This window comes from Hypanus sabinus, unplaced genomic scaffold, assembly GCF_030144855.1.
Source record: "Hypanus sabinus isolate sHypSab1 unplaced genomic scaffold, sHypSab1.hap1 scaffold_393, whole genome shotgun sequence".
Taxonomy (NCBI): domain Eukaryota; kingdom Metazoa; phylum Chordata; class Chondrichthyes; order Myliobatiformes; family Dasyatidae; genus Hypanus; species Hypanus sabinus.
In genome coordinates, this window is record NW_026781280.1 from 343,520 (window position 1) to 365,594 (window position 22,075).

The 22,075-nt window shown below is 42.0% G+C and overlaps 1 pseudogene; it reads left to right on the forward strand.

Moving 5' to 3' along the window:
* The first annotated feature begins 7,892 nt into the window (after positions 1 to 7,892).
* LOC132388731 (zinc finger protein 229-like) lies at positions 7,893 to 9,134 on the forward strand (annotated as a pseudogene).
* Positions 9,135 to 22,075: the final 12,941 nt, after the last annotated feature.

The following is a 22,075-nucleotide window of genomic DNA, read 5'->3' on the forward strand; positions in this document are numbered from 1 at the left end:
AAATACCAGCACCGCGAAATTCGAATAAACTAGTCTCGAAACGATTTTACGACTGCGTGTAGTTATTTCAGCGCTTTGTGCTGCACATCGCTGCAGAATGAACAAATAGATCCAGATCTCATTCTTGATAACAGCCGGAATGGTGGTGAGTGGGTTGTCTAATTCGGAAATAAACTCAGTGGTAATTTTTTGAAGTGCACCTGTACACCAGCTCATTAACGCTGACCAACAAATCCCGTGGCATCAGCTCAGGTACTTTAATAAAAGCAAGCAGAAATGGTCAGGAGGTCCAGGTGTTGATCATAACAAACATCAGATGGGGAAAAATGTGATCTCAGTGACTTTGATTGTTGGTTCCAGACGGAGTAGTGTGAATATCTCTGGGATTTTCACACACAACTGTCTCGATTTACAGACAATAGAGCGAAATACAAACAGCAAACATCCGGTGAGTGTCAGTGCTGGACGGGAAAACACCGTGTGTGTGAGGAGAATGGCCAGATTGTTTCAAGCTGCCGGGAAAGCGACAGGAAGTCTAATACGCACAGGTTGCAACAGAGAAATCGGCCGATGAGTGAGTGGGCCAGTGAAGGAGTGGAACCTTGAGGCTTTGCCTCGAGAGGCTTCGACAAGAAGGGGTGGAGAACGAGCTTGTTCCCAGTTAGTCTTTACAATGCCCCCTGAGACGGTGAATTGCCTCTCCTGTGAGATGTGGCAGTCTTGGGGGAACTCCCCTCTCCCGCAGGGTCACATCTGCCAGAAGTGCAGGCGGCTGGGCGATCAGGAAGACCGTGTGAGGAATCTGGAGCAGCAGCTGGATGACCTTCGACTCACAAGAGAAAATGAGGCAAACATAGATGAGAGCTACAGGGAGGTAGTCCCACCTAGGTTGATGGAAGCAGGACGTCGGGTGACGGGGGACAGCAACGGTAAGTGGACAGGTAGTGCAGAACACCTCTGTAGCCATTCCCCTGAATAATAAGTTCACCGTCCTGGTTACTGTTTGGCGGGGACGACCGACCAGGTGTGAGACACGATGGCAGAGCCTCTGCAACACAGTCTGACTCTGTGGTGCAGAAAGATGGGACGGAGAAGACGAAAGCTGTCGTCATTGGAGACTCTATAGCCAGGGAAGCAGACAGTAAATTTTGTGGCTGGTTTGTTGCCTCTCGGGTGCCACGGTCCGGGATGCTTCTGATCGGGAGCATGACATCCTGGTACGAGAGGGAAAGCAACCAGAAGACGTGATACATGTTGGGACCAACGACATAGGTAGGAAGAGGAATGACGTCCTAAAGTTTGAGTTTCGGGAACTAGGCAGAAGGCTGAAGAACAGGACCTCAAGGGAGGCGTTCTCAGGATTGCTGCCGGTGTTACGTGGTAGTGATGGTAAGAATTGGATGAGATAACAGTTGAATGCGTTGCTGAGGAGTTGGTGCAGTGGGAAGGGTTTTAGATTTTTCGATCATTGTGATCCCTTCTGGGGAATGTGGGACCTGTACAGATTGGATAGGTTGCACCTGAACTCGAGGGGGAGCTATATCTTTGTAGGTAGGTTTACTAGCATGGTTTGGGAGGGTTTAAAGTAGGTTGCAAGGGGTTTGGGACCCGGAGCGATAGAGCATGGAGGTGCATGGAGTAAAGCCAAATCTAACATATAGAGAGGCTTTGAGGAAAGAGAATCAGAATAACGGGTGTAAAAGTAACAAGGTAGAAAGGCTAAAGTATGTGTACTTCAATGCAAGAAGCATCAGGAAGAAAGGTAATGAACTGAGACGCTGGATACAATCATGGAATTATGATGTAGTGGCTATTACGGAGACTTGTCTGGCACCAGGGCAGGAATGGATTCTCAATATTCCTGGATTTCGGTGCTTTAAATGGAAGGGGTGGGGAGGAGAAGAGGGTTGGCATGACTGGTTATGGATACTATTCCAGGTATAGAAAGGGTGGGTAGTGTAGTAGGATCTTCTTTTGAGACAGTATTGGTGGAAGTCAGGAACAGGAAGGGAGAAAATACTAATTGGGGATATTCCATAGGGCTCTTGGTAGCAGCAGAGATACGAGGAGCAGATTGGGAGGCAGATTTTGAAAAGGTGCAAGCATAACAGGTTTGTTATCATGTATGACTTTTACTTGCCTAATATTGATTGGCACCGGATTAGTTGAAAGTGTTTGGATGGGGCAGTGTTTGTTAAGTGTGTCCAGGACAGATTCCTGTCACAGTATGTTGACAGTTCGACTAGAGGGAATGCCATACCAGATCTAGTATTAGGTAACAAACTGGGTCAGGTCACAGATTGCTCAGCGGGTGAGCATCTGGGGGATTGCGATTTTAAACTGGGGAGAATTTTTAAGTCGGGAAGGGCAAATTATGAGGCTATAAGGGTGTGAATTGGGATGATGTTTTTGCAGGAAAATGTACTATTGGCATGTGGTCGATGTTTAAGGTTCTCTTGCAGGATGTTAGGGATAAATCTGTCCCGGTGAGGAAGATAAAGTATTATAGGGTGAAGTGAGGTGGAAAATCTAGTCAGGTGGAAGAAGACAGCATACATGAGGTTTAGGAAGCATGGATCAGATGGGGCTACAGAGCAAAATAGGGTAGCAGGAAAGGAGCTTAAGAAGGGGCTAAGAAGAGCAAGAAGAGGGCATAAGAAGGCCTTGGCGAGTAGAGTAAGGGAAAACCACAAGGCATTCTTCAATTATGTGAAGAACAAAAGGATGACAGGAGTGAAGGTGAGACCGATTAGAGATATAAGTGGGAAGACGTTCCTGGAGGCTGTGGAAGTGAGTGAGGTCCTCAATGAATACTTCTCTTCGGTATTCACCACTGAGGGGGAACTTGATGACGGTGAGGACAATACGAGTGAGGTTGATGTTCGGGAGCATGTTGATCTGAACGGAGAGGAGGTGTTGGAGTTACTAAAGTACATTAGGACGGTATGTCCCCGGGACCTGACGGCATATTCCCCAGGCTGCTCCACGAGGCAAGAGAAGAGATTGCTGAACCTCTGGCTGGGATCTTTATTTCCTTGTTATCCAGGGGAATGGTACCGGAGGATTGGAGGGAGGCGAATCCTTGTTCAAAAAAGTTAGTATGGATAGTCCGGGGTAATTATGAACCAGTGAGCCTTAACGTTTGTGGTGGGAAAGCTGTTGGAAAAGATTTTTAGAGACAGAATATATGGGCATTTAGAGAATCATGGTCTGATCAGGGACAATCAACAGGGCTTTGTGAGGGGCAGATTTTGTCTAACAAGTCTGATAGAGTTCTTTGAGGAGGTGACCAGGCATATAGATGAGGGTAGTGCAGTGGTTGTGATCTACATGGATTTTAGTAAGGCATTTGACAAGGTTCCACACGGTAGGCTTATACAGAAAGTCAGAAGGCATTGGACCCAGGGAGGTTAGGCCAGGTTTATTCAGAATTGGCTTCCCTGAAGAGGGCAGAGGGTCGTGGTGGAGGGAGAACATTCGGACTGGAGGGTTGTGACTAGTGGTGTCCCACAAGGATCTGTTCTGGGACCTCTACTTTTCATGATTATTATTAACGACCTGGATGTGGGGGTAGAAGGGTGGATTGGCAAGTTTGCAGGCGACACACAGGTTGGTGGTGTTGTAGATAGTGTAGAGGATTGCCGAAGATTGCAGAGAGACATTGATAGGATGCAGAAGTGGGCTGAGAGGTGGCAGATGGATTTCAACCCGGTGAAATGTGAGGTGGTACACTTTGGAAGGACAAACTCCAAGGCAGAGTACAAAGTAAATGGCAGGATTCTTGGTAGAGTGGCGGAGCAGAGGGATCTGGGGGTACATGTCCACAGATCCCTGAAAGTTTCCTCACAGGGAAATAGTGTAGTTAAGAAAGATTATGGGGTGTTAACTTTCATAAGTCGATGGATTGAGTTTAAGAGTCGCGATGTAAAGATGCAGCTCTATAAAACAATGGTAGGCCACACTTGGAAACTGTGTCCAGTTCTGGACGCCTCACTATAGGAAGGATGTGGAAACATGGGAAAGGATACAAAGGAGATTTACCATGATGCTGCCTGGTTTAGAGAGTATGCATTATGATCAGAGATTAAGGGAACTAGGGCTTTACTCTTTGGAGTAAAGGAGGATGAGAGGAGACATGATAGTGGTGTACAAGATATAAAGAGGAATAGTTAGAGTGGATAGCCAGCGCCTCTTTTCCAGGGTACCACTGCTCAGTACAAGAGGACATAGTTTTAAGGTAAGGGGAGGGGATATTAGAGGAATGTATTTACTCAGAGAGTGGTTGTTGCGTGGAATGCACTGCCTGAGTCAGTAGTGGAGGCAGATGAACTAGTGAAGTTTAAGAGACTACTAGACAGGTATATGGAGAAATTTAAATTGGGGAGATTATATGGGAGGCAGTGTTTGAGAGTCAGCACAACATTGTGGGCCGAAGGGCTTGTAATGTGTTGTACTATTCTATGTTCCATAACTAGTGTGCAGAAAAGCATCACTGATCAAGTAACATTTTGAACTTTGATTTGAACGGGCGACGGCAGCAGAAGTCTATAAGACCTTAAGAAATAGGATCATAATTAGGCCATCTGGCCTATCGAGTCTGCTCCACCGTTCAATCATGGCTCACCTTTTTTATTTCTCTCCTCCTCAAACCCAGTTCCCGACCTTCTCACCGTAACCTTTGATGCCATGTCCAAGACCACGAATATACTCTGAGCTGCGACTTTGTCAGGTACAGGAAGTGCGTAATAAAGTGCCGACAGAGTGTAGACTTTGATATTTGTATCAGCCCCGGTGAAATTTAGTGCAGGAAATCCTCTCCCCCTCTCCCCCTCCGTCTCATTGGAATGGCCGCCTCAATATTCAGCAGAAACAGATTATTACCATTAATTATGTAATCTCTTCAGTTTAATGGTCTTTGAAGAACAAGTGAGTGAGATGTTACAGGTGAGGAAGTGCAGCGTAGATTCACTAGGTTGATTCCTGGGATGGCAGGGCTGTCTTACGCAGAGAGATTGGAGAGATTGGGCTTGTACACGCTGGAATTGAGGAGATTGAGAGGAGATCTGATTGAAACGTTTAAGATAATTAAAGGATTTGATCGGATTGAGGCAGGAAATATGTTCCAGATGTTGGGAGAGTCCAGTACCAGAGGGCATGGATTGAGAATAAGAGGTCAGTTATTTAAAACAGAGTTGAGGAAGAGCTTCTTCTCCCAGAGAGTTGTGCAGGTGTGGAATGCACTACCTCGGAAGACGGTGGAGGCCAATTCTCTGGATGCTTTCAAGAAGGAGCTAGATAGATATCTGATGGATAGGGGAATCAAGGGATATGGGGACAAGGCAGGGACTGGGTATTGATAGTGAATGATCAGCCATGATCTCAGAATGGCGGTGCAGACTCGAGGGGCCGAATGGTCTACTTCTGCCCCTATTGTCTATTGTCTATTGTCTAAATTAGTGTGGATCAATCCCCAGGGCCTGACAAGTTGTTCCCTGTGACCGTGCGGAAGACAAGTGCAGAAATTGTAGCGGCCCAAGAACAGATATTTAAATAATCCTTATTGACAGGTGTGCTACTGGAGGATTGGAGGACAGCCAATGTTCTTCTGCTGTTCAGGAAAGACGCTAAAAATAATCTATGAAATTGTACATTGGTGAGCTTGACATCAGTAATGGGAAAGTTATAGAAAAGTATATGCAGGAACCAGATAAAGGTATTTGGACAGATGTGGGCTGATTAAAGATAGACAGCATGGCTTTGTGCATGGTAGGTCATGTCTAGCCAATCTTATAGAGTCTCTCGAGGAAGTTATCGGGAATGTAGATGAAGGCAAGGCAGTGGGTTTTGTCTACATGGACGTTAGGAAGGCACTTCACAAAGTCTCATATGGGAGGTTGATCAAGAAGGTTCGGTCACTCAGCATTCAAGACGAGATAGTAAATTGGATGAGACACTGTCTTTGGGAGAAGCCCGAGTGTGGTAGCAGATGGTTGCCTCTCTGACCGGAGGCCAGGGACTAGTGGTGAGCCATAGGGATCAGTGCTGGATCTGATGTTGTTTGTCATCTGTATCAAGAATCTGGATAATGGTGTGTTTAACCGGATCAGTAGATTTGTAGATGACACCAAGACTAGTGGTGTAGTGGACAGTGAGGAAGACTATCATGGCTTGCAGTGCGATCTGGACCGGCTGTGAAAATGGATTAAGTAATGGAAAAAGGTATTTACTGCAGACAAGTGTGAGGTTTTGCATTTTGGTATGATCTACCAATGGAGGTCTCTCACAGTGACTGGTCAGGCACGGAGGAGTTTTGTAGAAGAAAGGGACCTGGGAATACAAGTTCTTAATTCACTGAAACTGGTATCACTGTTAGATAGTGATGGGATAAAAAAAATCAGCCCATTGGCCTTCATGAACCAAAGAACTGAAAACAATAAATGGATGTTATGTTGACTTGAAGAAGACATTGGTGAGCCGTAATTTGGAGTACTGTGTGCAGTTCTGTTCACGTACCTACATGAAAGATGTAAAAGAGGTTGAAAGAGTTTAGAGAAAATTCACAAGGATGTTGCCAGGTCGAGAAGACTTGGGTTATTAGGAAAGATTGAACAGGTCAGGACTTTATTCCTTGGAATGTAGAAGAATTGTGAGAAGATTTGATGGAGGTGTACCAAAATTATGAGGGTTATACATGGGGTAAATGGAAGCTTTTTCATTTTCCAACTGAGATTGGGTGGAACGATAACCAGAGGCCATGGATTAAGAGTGAAAGGTGAAACATTAAGGTGAATATGAGGGGATACTTCTTTAAACATCGATCATCCAGGTGTGGAATGAGCAGACAACCTAACTGGTGCATGCGTGCTCAACTTCAAAATATAAGAGGATTGTATAGGTACCTGGATGGTAGGGGTATGGGAACAGACAGCTTAAGTAGATCATCACAAACTAGATGGAACAAAGGGCCTGTTTCTGTGTTGTACCTTTCTATGATTCTGTGACAAGAACATGAAATAATGCTATTATTCTTCTAAATCATTTTATCAGCTGTGCGGACCAACCATTCATCCGGGCAGGGAATCTTCAGAAAGCTTTAAAACTGTTGGAACTTTAAATTGACAGCAGGTAAAAGAAAATCCCAGCTGTATGTCAACAAAGTCTAATACCGGGAGAGAATTTCAGTTACTGTGGCGCCAGGAACCCATGCAGCTCAGTGGGAAATGGGGATAATACAAACTGAGAGAGTCAAACTGAGCCACGTCACGAATTGGAGATGGCAGAAATGCCCCATTCTTATCGAGACAGGAAGGACTTCAGACAGATTGATGGTCATTCCAGATACCAGCAATGTGCCCAGTCAGGAGATGATTTCTCTGTCCAACTTGGGTTGAACCTCACTGTAACAGTGTGATGTCAGATCATACCTTGGAAACTAAAGTGATCTCATCTGAAATATTGTTCTACACCCATTGATGGATTTTGTAAATCTTTTTTCAGGTTAAAAGCGAGAAGGAATTTGTCTCCAGGAATCTCAAACACGGCACGCCAATTTTGCTGTCTCGATCTAGATAGTTATAAAGTGAAGTTGACCGTCCTTCCTGCTCAGACTGTGGGGAGAGTTCAACTAGGTCATCTGACCAACTGGCACGCCCGTCATTTTACACAGGAGAAAGGTCGTTCACCTGCTCTCTCAGTGGGAGTAGATTCACTCGGTCACCTCAATTGAAGTTACATCAGCAAATTCACGCTGGGCAAGAACATTTATCTGTTCTTTGTGTGAGAGGAGATTCAGTCTGTCATCCCACCTGTGGACAGAACAGTCCGTTTCCACCGGGCAGAGGCCGGTCATCTGCTGAATTTGTGGGGAGGGATTTACTCGGTCATCTCACCTAATGGCGCTCCAGCGAGTTCACACCGGGGAGCGGCCGTTCACCTGCTCGGACTGTGGGAAGGGATTTACTCGGTCTTTCAGCCTACTGAGTCATCAGAGAATTCACACTGGGGAAAAGCCGTTCATCTGCTCGGTCTGTGGGAAGGGATTCACTCACTCATCCACCCTACTAAGTCATCAGCGTGTTCACACTGGGGAGAGGCCATTCACCTGCTCGGACTGCGGAAAGAGATTCACTCAGTCATCCAACCTACAGAGTCATCAGCGAGTTCACACTGGGGAAAAGCCGTTCACCTGCTCAGAATGTGGAAAGGGATTCAGACAGATATCCCATCTAGTGATTCATCAGCGAGTTCACACTGGGGAGAAGCCATTCACCTGCTCAGAATGTGGGAAGGGATTCACTCACTCATCCCATCTACAGGGACACCAACGAATTCACACTGGGGAGAGGCCATTCACCTGCTCGGACTGTGGGAAGAGATTCACTCAGTCATCCAGCATTCAGACTCATCTGCGAGTTCACACTGGAGAGAGACCGTTCACCTGCTCAGACTGTGGGAAGGGATTCACTCGTTCATCTTACCTACTGAGTCATCAGCGAGTTCACAGTGGGGAGAGGCCATTCACCTGCTCAGAATGTGGGAAGGGATTCACTCAGTCATCCCACCTACAGAGTCATCAGCGAGTTCACACTGGGGAGAAGCCGTTCACCTGCTCAGAATGTGGGAAGAGATTCATTCATTCTTCCGACCTACAGAGTCATCAGCGAGTTCACACTGGAGAGAGGCCATTCACCTGCTCGGACTGCGGGAGGAGATTCACTCAGTCATCCAACCTACAGAGTCATCAGAGAGTTCACACTGGGGAGAAGCCATTCACCTGCTCAGTCTGTGGGAAGAGATTCACTCAGTCATCCAACCTGCAGAGTCATCAGCGAGTTCACACTGGGGAGAAGCCGTTCACCTGCTCAGAATGTGGGAAGAGATTCACTCGTTCATCCGACCTACTCTGTCATCAGCGAGTTCACACTGGGGAGAGGCCGTTCACCTGCTCCGTCTGTGGGAAGAGATTCACTCTGTCATCCAACTTACTGGTTCATCATCGAGCTCACAGTGGTGAGAAGCCGTTCACTTGCTCAGAATGTGGGAAGAGATTCAGTCATTCATCCGACCTACTGAGTCATCAGCGAGTTCACACTGGGGAGAAGTCGTTCATCTGCTAAGAATGTGGGAAAGGATTCATTCAGTCATCCCACCTACTGGCACAACAGTCAGGTCACACTAGGGAATGGTCGTTGTTATGAATCCCTAGGGTTTCGTTTGCTGTGGTCTGTTATTTTATAAGAGAGAGAGGGAGGGAGGGAGAGAGGGAGAGAGAGAGAGAGAGAAGAGAGAGAGAGAGAGAGAGAGAGAGAGAGAGAGAGAGAGAGAGAGAGAGAGAGAGAGAGAGAGAGAGAGAGAGAGAGAGAGAGAGAGAGAGAGACAGAGAGAGAGAGAGACTGACTTGTAGCTTATTTAAGTCGCTCGCAGCTTGGTTAGTATTAACCGAGGACTCAGAAACTCAGAGTCAGACTGAGATGAAGGAGGATAAAATGGAAAAGTCGAAACAAAGGATCTTGTGGCCAAGGGTCACTCTTTGTGATTTTCCTATGCCCACAAGGGTGGGTTAATTATCGATTCAGCATAATATACATCGAATGTGTGGATGTCACCTCGTTTGATCCATAGGAGCGGATCTGATTTGGGGTATCCTGTGAAGACCACTGATGTGTTAACCCTTGCCTGGCTGTGGTGTGGTAATTCACTTGAAGACAAAACGCCTTGTGTCAAGTCACTTTCCATGATCATTTGTATGTGGATTTGAAATTACGATGGATAAAATCTACAGTGACTGTTCTCTCATTTTACCACCATGGAACCTGTAGAATTCGACATAATTGCCTTCTCTCGACATTTACCCTGGATTACAAATATCTCTCACATCACCTATTCCATGAATGAACTAAACTTTCATACTTTACCATCTCAAGACTCCAAGCCTTGATTCCCCTAAACTCAATAGTTTGGGACTTACATTTACACACATATATACACATTACTCTGTTAACTTTTATTTATCTTGCTCAAGTTGCTATATAGTAAGTAAATACTAATAAAGAAAGTATTTTTACATACAATCCACACTCCAGTGTGAACTCTATTGCAGCTGGTTTGTTTCTAAAGTGTTATGGTTCGTAATAAAATCGGGGCCTGCATCCGAAATATGAACAAATTTGGGGCGTATTGATTGATTTATTATCGATTTCATTGGGGAAATCCCACTTGATTTATTTGTGTGTGGAAAATCAGCAGCGGATGATGATAGGTTTGTGGAAGCGCCAACCTCTGAGGCATTGGAGGATGCCAGACGGATTGAGTTGTTCAGTATTGCTAAAAAGTTAAAACTTTTAAGGTGAAATTGACAATCAGGAGGGCACAGATGCAGAGAATAATAGCTGAACATTATGTATCTGAGGGTGTGTTTAAAGTGGAGGAGTTGGAGGTGTTTCCTGAAAGTAAACCTCGTGAGCTTGAGCTCCAGTACAAGTGAGAAAAATTAAAGATGGAAGCTACAGTAAGGCAGAGGCAATTTGAGGATAGAGAGGCAGAAAAACAGAGCGAGGAAGCAGAAAGACAGAGGCTGCCGAGCTGGAAAGGATAGAAAGATTGCAGTAAAGGTATTCTGGTGATAAGTTTGAGGCCAGTCGGGAAGTTAAATTGGTACCTGCGTTTGACGAGGCAGAGGTTGTTAAATACTTTCAGCGGTTTGAGAAGGTTGATCAGAGTTTAAAGTGGCCAAGAGGGTTGGCCTATTCTCATTTCATTCATTTTTCAATCTTTTTATTGATTTTCCAATAAAAAATATAAATCAGAGGAGGTGTTAGGAATCAGATAACACAAAAGACGTATAAACAGCAAATAAAAGAATATATTGTGAAAATCAGATAAGTTTTTTTTACTGTGTCATGTAACACCATGGTCCTGAAAAACGTTGTCTCATTTTCACTATGTACTGTACCAGCAGTTATGGTCGAAATGACAATAAAAGTGACTTGACGAAGTATAAAGTTACGCTGTTATAAATATAATCAAAAAACCACAACTCCTCTTAACAAGACAAAAAAAAATTGGCCTAATCTCTTACAAAGTGTGATTAAGGGGGAGGCTCGGCAAACCTATTCTGCTTTGATTGTTGATGAAGCAGCTGATTATGACAAAGTGAAACAGGTTGTGCTCAAAGCTTATGAGTTGGTCCCAGAATCATACAGGCAAACGTTCATAAATTTGAGGAAATCTGTGAACCGGACTTATATGGAATTTGCTTATGAGAAGTTTGTGTGTATTACCCACTGGTGCACATGTAAAAATATAAATGATGATTTTAACAGCTTGAAAGAGTTGGTTTTAATTGATGAATTCTAAGGCTGCGTCCCTGATGACATACAGACGTATTTAGATGAAAAGGATGCTGCCACTTTGCAGGAGTCTGCTAGATTAGCAAATGTTTGCTTTAACCCACAAGGTCAAGTTTACCCAGAGTAAGAAAGCTGGACATATGATGGCTAATTGTTCCGTCCTGATGAAGGAAAAGGAACAGGAGGCAGTCCCAAATGCCTGTATTCAATATGTTGAAGCAGCTATAAACCCACAGGGTTCTGAACATTCTGTTGAGGCTCAGTTAAGGACTGAGAGTTCTGACCGAGATAAGAAGGGATTCGATCATTTTATGTCAGATGGGTTTGTATTAGTAAAGGAAGGGTCAACCCCGGTACCAGTGAAAATTCTTCCAGTTACTGGGGCTTCTCAGTCACTTATATTAGACAGCGTTCAAAAGTTTGGTGATGAGACTGACACTAGTGAGGTAAATCTTATTAAAGGCATTGGGGGCGGCATGGTTTCTGTGCCGTTGTACAAGGCAACATTACAGTCAGGGTTGGTTTCGGGACCTGTTGAGATCGGATTATGCTCCAGTTTACCGGTGGAAGATGTTACTTTGCTGTTAGGGAATGACCTGGCATATGGTAAAGTTGTTCCTGCAGTGCTGTTGACAACTAAGCCAACCACTGACGACCCACAGATGGATTTTAACATTTATCCTTCCTGCGCAGTAACTCGAAGTATGGCTAAAAAGTCTGCCGACGCAGACGGTTCTGTGCAGCATGATTCTGATACCCATGATAGCCAAAATCGGGATTCAGGTTATGATGACTTGACAGCGGCTTTTCTGCCTTCATTGTTTCAACAGGATTCAGGTAGTAAGTCTGATGAGGAAGATTTATGCCTGCCTCGGAAGGAGTTTATAGCAGAACAGAACTGAGAACCTTAGATTGAAGCTTTAAAAGAAACAACTCTGTCAGATGATGAGATTAAGAAAGTGCCAGGAGGGTATTATCTCAAGGACGGAGTGTTAATGAGGAAGTGAGGGCCTCCTGCTATTCCAGCGAGTGAGGAATGGGCAATTGTTCACCAAGTTGTAGTTCCTGAAGCTTATAGGGCTGAAGTTTTAATGTGGCCCACAGTATGCCCTTAGGTCGCCTTTTTGGAGTGAATAAAACTGTAAACAGGATTATGAAATAATTCTACTAATTCCTAATTTGAGGAAAGATGTTGTGACCTTTTGCAGAACTTGTCACATTTGTCAAGTTGTGTGTAAACCTAATCAGGTCACCCAGTGGCCCCACTGTGGTTTATACCTGCATTCAGGCGAAATTCAATAGACCGTATGTAATAGTCTCTCAAATTAATGTTGTGAATTATGTTATTAAAACACCCGACCGACGTAAGCTAACACAGGTAGTACGCATAGATATGATAAAGCCTTATTTTGACAGGCAGGCACCATCTGTGAGCGCTGTTGTCAAAACATATGAATCTGGTAACCCTGAGAATGAAACAATCGACTCGTCTGAGAATTTTCACAAGCCAAACGTGGTCCCAGTTAGGCTAATGAACTCGGTTGTTCCAGAAAACATTCATAACAAGTTGGCTCAGTTGCAGCAAAGCAACAACAACAGCTGAAGGAATTAATTCTGAAGTTTAAAGATTTATTTCCCGATGTTCCCAAGCAAACCACGGTCGCAGTACAGGATGTAGATATTGGTCAAGCCAAACCGATTAAACAGCACCCATATTGCATGAACGTAGAAAAGTGTAAATTGGCTGAGCAAGGAATTGAATATATGCTGAAAAATAGTCCTTCAGCATCAGATTGGAGCTCACCCTGCGTTATTGTGCCCAAACCTGACGGTTGTGTTAGATTTTGCACTGATTATAGGAAGGTTAATGCAGTAACAAAAAACAGATGCCTATCCTATCGCTAGGGTAGATGATTGCATCGATAAGGTTGGAATAGATAATTTCTTACAAAGATATATCTGTTGAAAGGGTATTGGTGTGTTCCATGGATGGACAGAGGTAGAGAAATTTCTGTATTTGCGACACCATTAGGTTTGTGTAAATACAGTGTTTTGACTTTTGGAAGGAAAAATTCTCCAGGAACATTCCAGAGAATGATTGATTCTGTAATTCGAGGGTTAGAACACCCAGATGCCTATATTGATGACTTAGTCACAGGGAGTGACACTTGGGAAGAGCATATCTCTGCAGTAGAAAAGCTGTTTGACAGGTTTTCCCAGGCCAGCCTTACAGGTAACTTGGCTAAGAGTGAATTTGGCCATGCCACTGTGACCTGTCTTGGCTATTTTGTTGGTCAAAGCAAGTTGGCTCCTGTTGGGGCAAAAGTCCAGGCAATTTCTCAAGTTCCTATTCTGACTGTTAAAAAGGCTTTTAGAAGGTTTCTGGGAATGGATGGATATTATAGTAAGAACTTTGCAGCCCTCGCTCTTCCTCTGACTAATCTCCTGAAGTTATATATAAAAAGAAGGAGAAAACAATAACTCCATCTAATTCCGAAAAAAACCCACTAACTACAAAAAAAGAAAAACCAATCCATTAGGAATCTTTTACGTACCTCTTAACTGGGTGTCCAATCAGCAATGAAAGAAGAATTCGTTGGAGTCTGGTGGTACTATACTGAAGGTGCTTATTAATAAAAAAATAAGCAAAAGCATATCAATAATGCTAATATACATACAAAACAAGTTAGCAGTAATAAACCTAGAAGTGTAGGAATAATAATAATCAATAATAAACAAGCTCTATCGTTGTCTTGGGGTAAATAAATTGTCATAGAAAAGTATTAAGTTAATTTCAGTTCTTAAGTGCTGATGTAGTTATGGTTGTTGTATTGTAATGGTTGGAGAGAGAGAGAGAGAGAGCGAGCGAGATGTAACAGCTACAGTCAGGCAAACCTTCCTTTGCTTTCTTAATCCGTCGTATCGGTGTGGTCATTCAGTTATGACTCTCCGTCCTTCTGCTAGACCGTTCTTCTGTGGTGGACTCGTCACTCTGGCATGAGTGGACACACACACACAAGTTCCCACCGGCCCTGCTTTAACACTGTGAGCTTTACTGACCGATCTCCTGTTTCGGTCTCTGAAGCCCCCACCATGCTTGTGGGTTCCAACACTCAATCATTGTTCACTGACGTGTCTGGAGGGCGTCACTCCAGACCTGTCTTTTATCCCTACTCACGGGGACTCAGCTATCCATCACTCCTGAATGACTGTGTCCATCAAATAAGGCCACTCCTTCAATCCACTGAGGAATGTTTATGAGCAAATTATTGTCCTAGCAGCGAAAGAGTAAATAATTCAAAAAGGAGTCACAATACGGTTAATCAGCAATTTCCACCTCTCTCTTCTTTGTCGCCGATGTTCTTGTTTTTTCCGTCTCTCTTTCTCATGGTCAGCATAGCAACAGTAATAGTTCGTGGTTCTCAGGAGGGGGTTGTTAACACTGTACCCCATTGTCCATCAGGTCTGTTCATCACTCATAGCAAATCAAACCCCCAAGCGATACGTTTGACCATCATCTAAATATAAATTAAATCATCAACCGCCATTTCATATTTATGAAAAAATAAAATTGGAAGGAAACCATATAAAGTAATTCAAATTAAATGATAATATTTGGCAAAAGAACCTCATCTTCTTTCAAAATCGAAACGAGGATCAGAAGTTCTACTTTTAATGTTTTCCAAGCTAAGACATAACATTCCTTGAGATAACCATTCAATTAATGTAGGGGAAGAAATATCTTTCCAGTTTAATAAAAATAGCCCTTCTTGTCAGTAGTGTAACAAATGCAATTACATATTGATCTGAAGATGAAAAACCCTGAATATGATGTGGAACTATTCCAAAATTCCAAATAGAACAGTCAATCTATTAGGTTATAAATTAATTTTCAGAGCTTTAGAAATTGTAGAAAATAAAGATTTCCAAAACGATTTTAATGAAAACATGACCAAAACATATGTGACAAAGTAGCTACTTCAGTTATACATCTATCACAGCATTTATCTATACTAGGAAATATTTTCGATAGTCTCTCCTTTGTTAAATAATAACGGTGAACGATTTTAAATTGAACTAAACAATGGATGGCACATATAGAAGAAGTATTTACGTTGTTCAAGACTCGAAGCCAATCTTCATTAACAAAGGTCATATTAAGTTCTCTCTCCCAATCTTGTTTAATCTTTAGTGATAGGTTCTCTTCTTGCAACAAAAATAAATTATAAATTCTGCTAATGGAACCTTTCACTAAGGGATTCAATTTCAAAATGGTATCCAACAAATCAGATTCTTGTAAATGTGGAAACTTAGGTAAAGATTGTTGTAAAAAATGTTTCACCTGAACATATTGCAAAAAATGTGTATGGGCGAGAGAAAGTTAACTCTTCAAAGGTCATCAATCGACCATCACAAAATAAATGTAAAAGAATGGATCCCTTTATTTTTCCATAGGAGAAAAATGGGTTCAGTTGTTGAAGGTTTAAATGAAAGGTTTCGATATAAAAACTATACAACGTAAATTGATTAAACTTTTTAAAATAATTACGAAAGTGAACCCAAATCCGTAGGGATAGTTTAATAACCGGGTTATGATTTAAATTTGGAATTTTAGAGAGCTGTAAAGGTAATGGAGCTCCTAAAATAAAAGTTAAATAAAATTGTTTAACAGCTTCTAATTCCAAATCATCCCATAATGATTTTTGGTTCTTATCAAGCCAATATAACCAAAAATATAATTGTGTAATATTCACAGCCCAATAATACAGTCTTAAAATAGCAAGTGCAAGTCCACCATCTTTTTTAGATTTGTGTAAATGATACTTATTAATTCTTGCTCTCTTATTGTTCCAAATAAAGGAAGAAATAAGAGAGTCAATTTGATCGAAATTTGTTTTAGTTAAAAAGATATGTATATTTTGGAAAATATATAAAATCAAAAGTTGTTTCATGGAGTCCATTAAAGGAACTACATTCGCTTTATAGAGATCTTTATATATTTTAGTAATTATAATACCTAAATATCTAAATGTATTAACAATTCTAAAAGGAGTATCATCATATATACTAACAGGGACATTTAATGGAAACAATTCGCTTTTATTCGTTAAGTTTATATTCTGAAAATTTACCGAAATCTTTTAAGTGTTTCCAAACAATTAGGAATTGATTCCTCAAGATTTGAAATAAAAACCAAACGTTCATCTGCATAAAGAGAAATCTTATGTATGGTTCCATTCATAGAGATACCATCAATACTTTTAGCTTCACGTAGTGTTATAGCTAAAGGCTCCAATACAAGATTAAATAATAAAGGGGTTAATGGACGTCCCTGTCTAGTGCCACGAGAAAGTGAGAAAAAAGAAGAGCTGCAGTTATTAGCAATGACAAGCTCAAGGACGGCTTCCTGTCTACAGTTACAAGCCAAATGAATGATAAAATGGAATAGGCCTCACAGTGTAACTCGAAGTGACCTGCACCATATGTCTATCTGCACTGCACTTTCTGTGCAGCCATAATGCTTTGTTACAGTTATTGTTCTGTCGTATATCAGCTCAATGTACTGTTGTAATGTATCGATCGTGTGGATGATACGTCAGGCAAGATTTTCACTGAAGTTCAGTACATGATAAGATAAACAAATTTCCCATTTTAATTGTGTGGAAATATTAGACAGACTGAGCTTCTGCTCTGGAACCTCAGAAGGAAACTGAACTGTTGTCATTTCTGTGGAATGCACATAAATGGAGAAGGCTTCAATCTCACATTACGATCTGCGGGAACTGGGATCAGGTGACCGGTGGTGATCTCCCATATCAATATCAGAATCAGGTTTAATAGCACCGGCAACATGTTATGAAATTCGTTGTCCCTGCGGCAGCAGTAGAACCTAAATCATAACAATGGATTTTAACAATTGTGATTTAATATAAGAAATAAAAGTATTACATAGTTAAATGATATAAATGGTACAAAATGAAAAAAATGATGTAATAAACTATTTTAATTGTTTCGACTATTTGACTGACGGGGTTGTTACTTTGGAAATTGTGGAGTAAAGCTTAACTGAACTGTACACATTTATGAGAAGTTCAGATAAACAGAAAAGGCTTAATTCTCACATAAATGGGTCAGACAACCAGAAACATCGGCCTGCACTTAGCAGGTAAACACAGTGGAATGAAACATGCTGAAAATATTGCAGAAAAAAACATATTCTCACCACAACGAGAGGACATGACAGATCCGTATCACATTGCCTTGTCTGTACGGGCGAAAGATGAAGCTACCCGTACATGTAGAGCAGTGACCCGCAGATGCTGCAGATCTGCGGAAAAACGTGAGGAGGAAACTGGATCACGTGACCGGTTTGGTCTCCCACCGCAGGCAGTGACTCCAGTTACCCACTACTCTGTGCCGCTCACACCTCCTCTCACCTAAAATGTATTAGACATTTCAACCCCCAGGAAAAATAAATCGTCTGTCCACTCTATCTATTCCTCTCGTAATCTTATAAACGTCCATCCAGTTTCACCCAGCCTGCGCCGCTCTGGAGAAAACAACACAAGTTTGTCCAGCCTCTCGTTATAGTTCATGCCCTCTAATCCGGGCAGTATTCTGGTAAACCTCTTCTGCGCCCTCTCCAAAGCCCCGACATCTTACGGGAATGGGGGCGACCAGAACTGTATGAAACACTCCAGATGTGGTCTAATTAGTTTTATAAAACTGTGTTAGGAACTGTAAACGTTTTAGAAACGAACCAGCAGCAATAGAGTTCACACCGGAGTCTGGTTTTGATGTTAAAACCACTCTCTTTATTAGTATCTACTTACAAAATTGTAACTTAACGAATAAAGGAAAGTTACCAGTGTTATGTGTATATATGTGTAAATATAACTCCCAGACTATCCAGCCTGAGGGAACAAAGCTCAGAGTCTTGAGATGGTAAAGTAGGAAAGTTCAGTAATCCACGGAATAAATGATGGAACAGAGATATTTGTAATCCATGGTGAAACGTACAGAAAAGGCCGTTATATCAAAAATAACCGTCGACGAAGTTCTTATCCGTTGAATCCGTCACATACGAGTTATCAGCGAAAGTGACCTGTCACAGGAATACCGTCTTCCAGAGGTTGCCACAAAACATGCCCAGGCAAGGTTAACACAAGATATTCCCAAATCCACTGTTATGGATTATACGAAGTGACAGCCACACACGTTCGTTGAGGTTCCGTGTACCGATGATCAACCCACTCTTGTGGGCATAGGAGAGTTCCAAGCCTCGGCTGCGCCTAACTGAAGCGATCAGCTTTCCAGTCTCCCTCTCTCTCTTTAGACTGGCCGACTGCCTGTCTGCAGATCGCTCTCTCTCTCTCTCTCTCTCTCTCTCTCTCTCTCTCTCTCATCTCTCCTCTCTCTCTCTCTCTCTCTCTCTCTCTCTCTCTCTCTCTCTCTCTCTCTCTCTCTCTCTCTCTCTCTCTCTCTCTCTCTCTCTCTCTCTCTCTCTCTCTCTCTCTCTCTCTCTCTCTCTCTCTCTCTCTCTCTCTCTCTCTCTCTCTCTCTCTCTCTCTCTCTCTCTCTCTCTCTCCTCTCTCTCTCTCTCTCTCTCTCTCTCTCTCTCTCTCTCTCTCTCTCCTCTCTCTCTCTCTCTCTCTCTCTCTCTCTCTCTCTCTCCTCTCTCTCTCTCTCTCTCTCTCTCCTCTTTAGACTGGTGACTGCCTGTCTGCAGTTCGCTCTCTCTCTCTCTTATGGTTCAGTCCACAGTCAGCGCTGTCAGCTGTGACTGACGTCATAGTCCCGCCTCCTCACGCCGGTGCTCTTAAGAAACAGTCACAGTACGACCGCAGGCTCGGAACAGCCGCAACACAACTTCCCGACTTTTGAACTCAATGCTTCAAATAATAAAGACAACCATGACATTTGCCTTCTTAACCACCCGATTATCTGTGCAGTCTTTTTCAGAGAGCGATGAACTTGGAGTCTAAGATCCCTCTGATCATCAACACTGTTCAGGGTTTTGCATTTAACAGTGTACTGTCTCATACATTCGACCTACCGAGCTGCCAAGATGATCATCACTAATCAAATCTCACTGAGATTCTCAGGTCCTGTTGAATTTTATTGCCAAGTGCACAAGTACGGGAAGGTACAGGTACAGAGAAACACTGACTTACGGCAGCATCACAGACACGTACATTCAGATAACACACGGAACACAGGTTATGCGATTCTCAGTCAGTAACAATCTATAAATATGTTTTATGTCATTAACAATATACAAAACACACTGTATCATGATCAATACCAAAATGTGTATTTGTGTCAATAACAGACTTGGAATGTTGAATTTGGTCCCTGTTTCCATTCCTCCCTGTAATCCACAGCCGGCTCCTGTGTTTTTGTCACAGTGAGTGAGAGATTGTTTTCTTGTCACCACCGTGTCGGAGTGCTGACTTCTTCTCTGTCGGCTGCCTCGTTATTATTTGAGATCAGGCCAGCCAGTGTAGTGTAGTCAGCAAATTTAGTTAGCAGATTGGAGCTGTGGGTGCAACAGAAGTCATGGGTGTACAGAGAGTAAAGGAGGGGGCAAGGACACACCGCGGTGGGGTATGTGTGCTGAGGGTCAGAGAGACAGAGGTGAGGGAGCCCACTCTTACCACCTGCCGGCGACCTGACAGGAAGTCCAGGATCGAGCTACACAAGGCAGGGTGCAGGCCGTGGTCTCTGAGCTTCTTGTCGATACTTCAGGGCTTCGTACGGGCTACTGCTCTGCCCATGACTGCAAGGAACTGCAGAGAACATCAGAGAAACAAGCCTCCCCTCCATGGACTCTTCCTTCACTTCCCCTGCCTCGGAGAACCAGGCCATGTACACAAAGACCCTCACAACCTGGACATTCTTGCTGCAAACCCGCTCCCCCATCGGGGAACAGATACAAAAGCCTTAAAGCGCGAACCACCCGGCTCAAGGACGGTTTCCTGTCTGTGGTTATAAGCCAAATGAATGATAAAATGGACTCGACCTCACAATGTAACTCGACGTGACCCTGCACCATATGTCTGTCTGCACTGCACTTTCTCTGCAGCCATAATGCTTTGTCGCAGTTATTGTTTTGTCGTTTTCATTTTTTTTCATTTGTAGAATTTTTTTTATTGGTACAGAATCTTCTACAGCTACAAAATGATACAAAACTTCAATAGATTAATATGTATACAATTAATAAAACTGAAAAAACTGATCGTAAAATATAAAATTGGAAATATATATATATGGGGAAAAAAGAACCCCATCTAACTTGGTAAAAAACCCACTAACTACACGAGAAACACACATTTGACCATCAATCATCATTTAAGTATGAAAATAAGAAACATCAACCGCCATTTCAGATTTATATAAAAAATAAAATTGGAGGAAATCATATAGTGTAATTCAATTTAAAAGATAATATTTGGCAAAAGAACCCCATCTTTTCTCAAAATCGAATCGAGGATCCAAAGTTCTGCTTCTATTTTTTTCCAAACTAAGGCATAACATTCCTTGAGAAAATCATTCAGTTAATGTAGGGGAAGAAATATCTTTCCAGTTTAATAAAATAGCCCTTCTTGTCAGTAGCGTAACAAATGCAATTACATGTTGATCTGAAGGTGAAATACCCTGAATATGATGTGGAGCTATTCCAAATAGAACAGTCATTCTATTAGGTTGTATATTAATTTTCAGAGCTTTAGAAATTGTAGAAAATAAAGATTTTCAAATCGATTTTAATGAATAATATGACCAGAACATATGTGACAAAGTAGCTACTTCAGTTTCACATCTATCACTGCATTTGTCTATAGTAGGAAATATTCTAGATATTCTCTCCTTTCTTAAATAATAACGGGGAACAATTTTAAATTGAATTAAACAATGGTTGGCACATAAAGAAGAAGAATTTACGTTTTTCAAAAGTCGAAGCTAATCTTCATTAACAAGGGTCATTTTAAGCTCTCTCTCCCAATCTTGTTTAATCATTAGTGATAGTTTCTCTTTTCGTAACAAAAATAAATTATAAATTCTGTTAATGGAACCTTTCACTAAGGGATTCAATTTCAAAATGGTTTCCAACAAATCAGATTCTTGTAAATATGGAAACTCAGGTAAACATTATTGTAAAAAATGTTTCACATGAACAGATTGCAAAAAATGTGTATGAGCGAGAGAAAATTTGTTAATAAACGCTTCAAAGGTCATCAATCGACCACCACAAAATAAATCTGTAAAAGAATGGATCCCTTTATTTTTCCATAGGAGAAAAATAGAGTCAGTTGTTGAAGGTTTAAAAGAAAAGTTTCGATGCAAAAAACTAGACAACTTAAATTGTTTAAAATTCTAAAAATTTACGGATCTGAACCCAAATCCGTAGGGATTGTTTAATAACCGGGTAAAGATTTAAATTTGGAACTTTAGAGAGCTGTAAAGGTAATGGAGCTCCTAAACTTGAAGTTAAATAAAATTGTTTAACAGCTTTTAATTCCAAATCAACCCATAATGATTTTTGTTTCTTATCAAGCCAATATAACCAAACACATAATTGTCTAACTTTCACAGCTCAATAATAGTCTTAAATTAGGAAGTGCAATTTCACCGTACGTTTTAGATTTTTCTAAGTGATACTTATTAAATCTTGGTCTCTTTTTGTTCCAAATAAAGGAAGAAATAAGAGAGTCAATTTGATCGAAAAA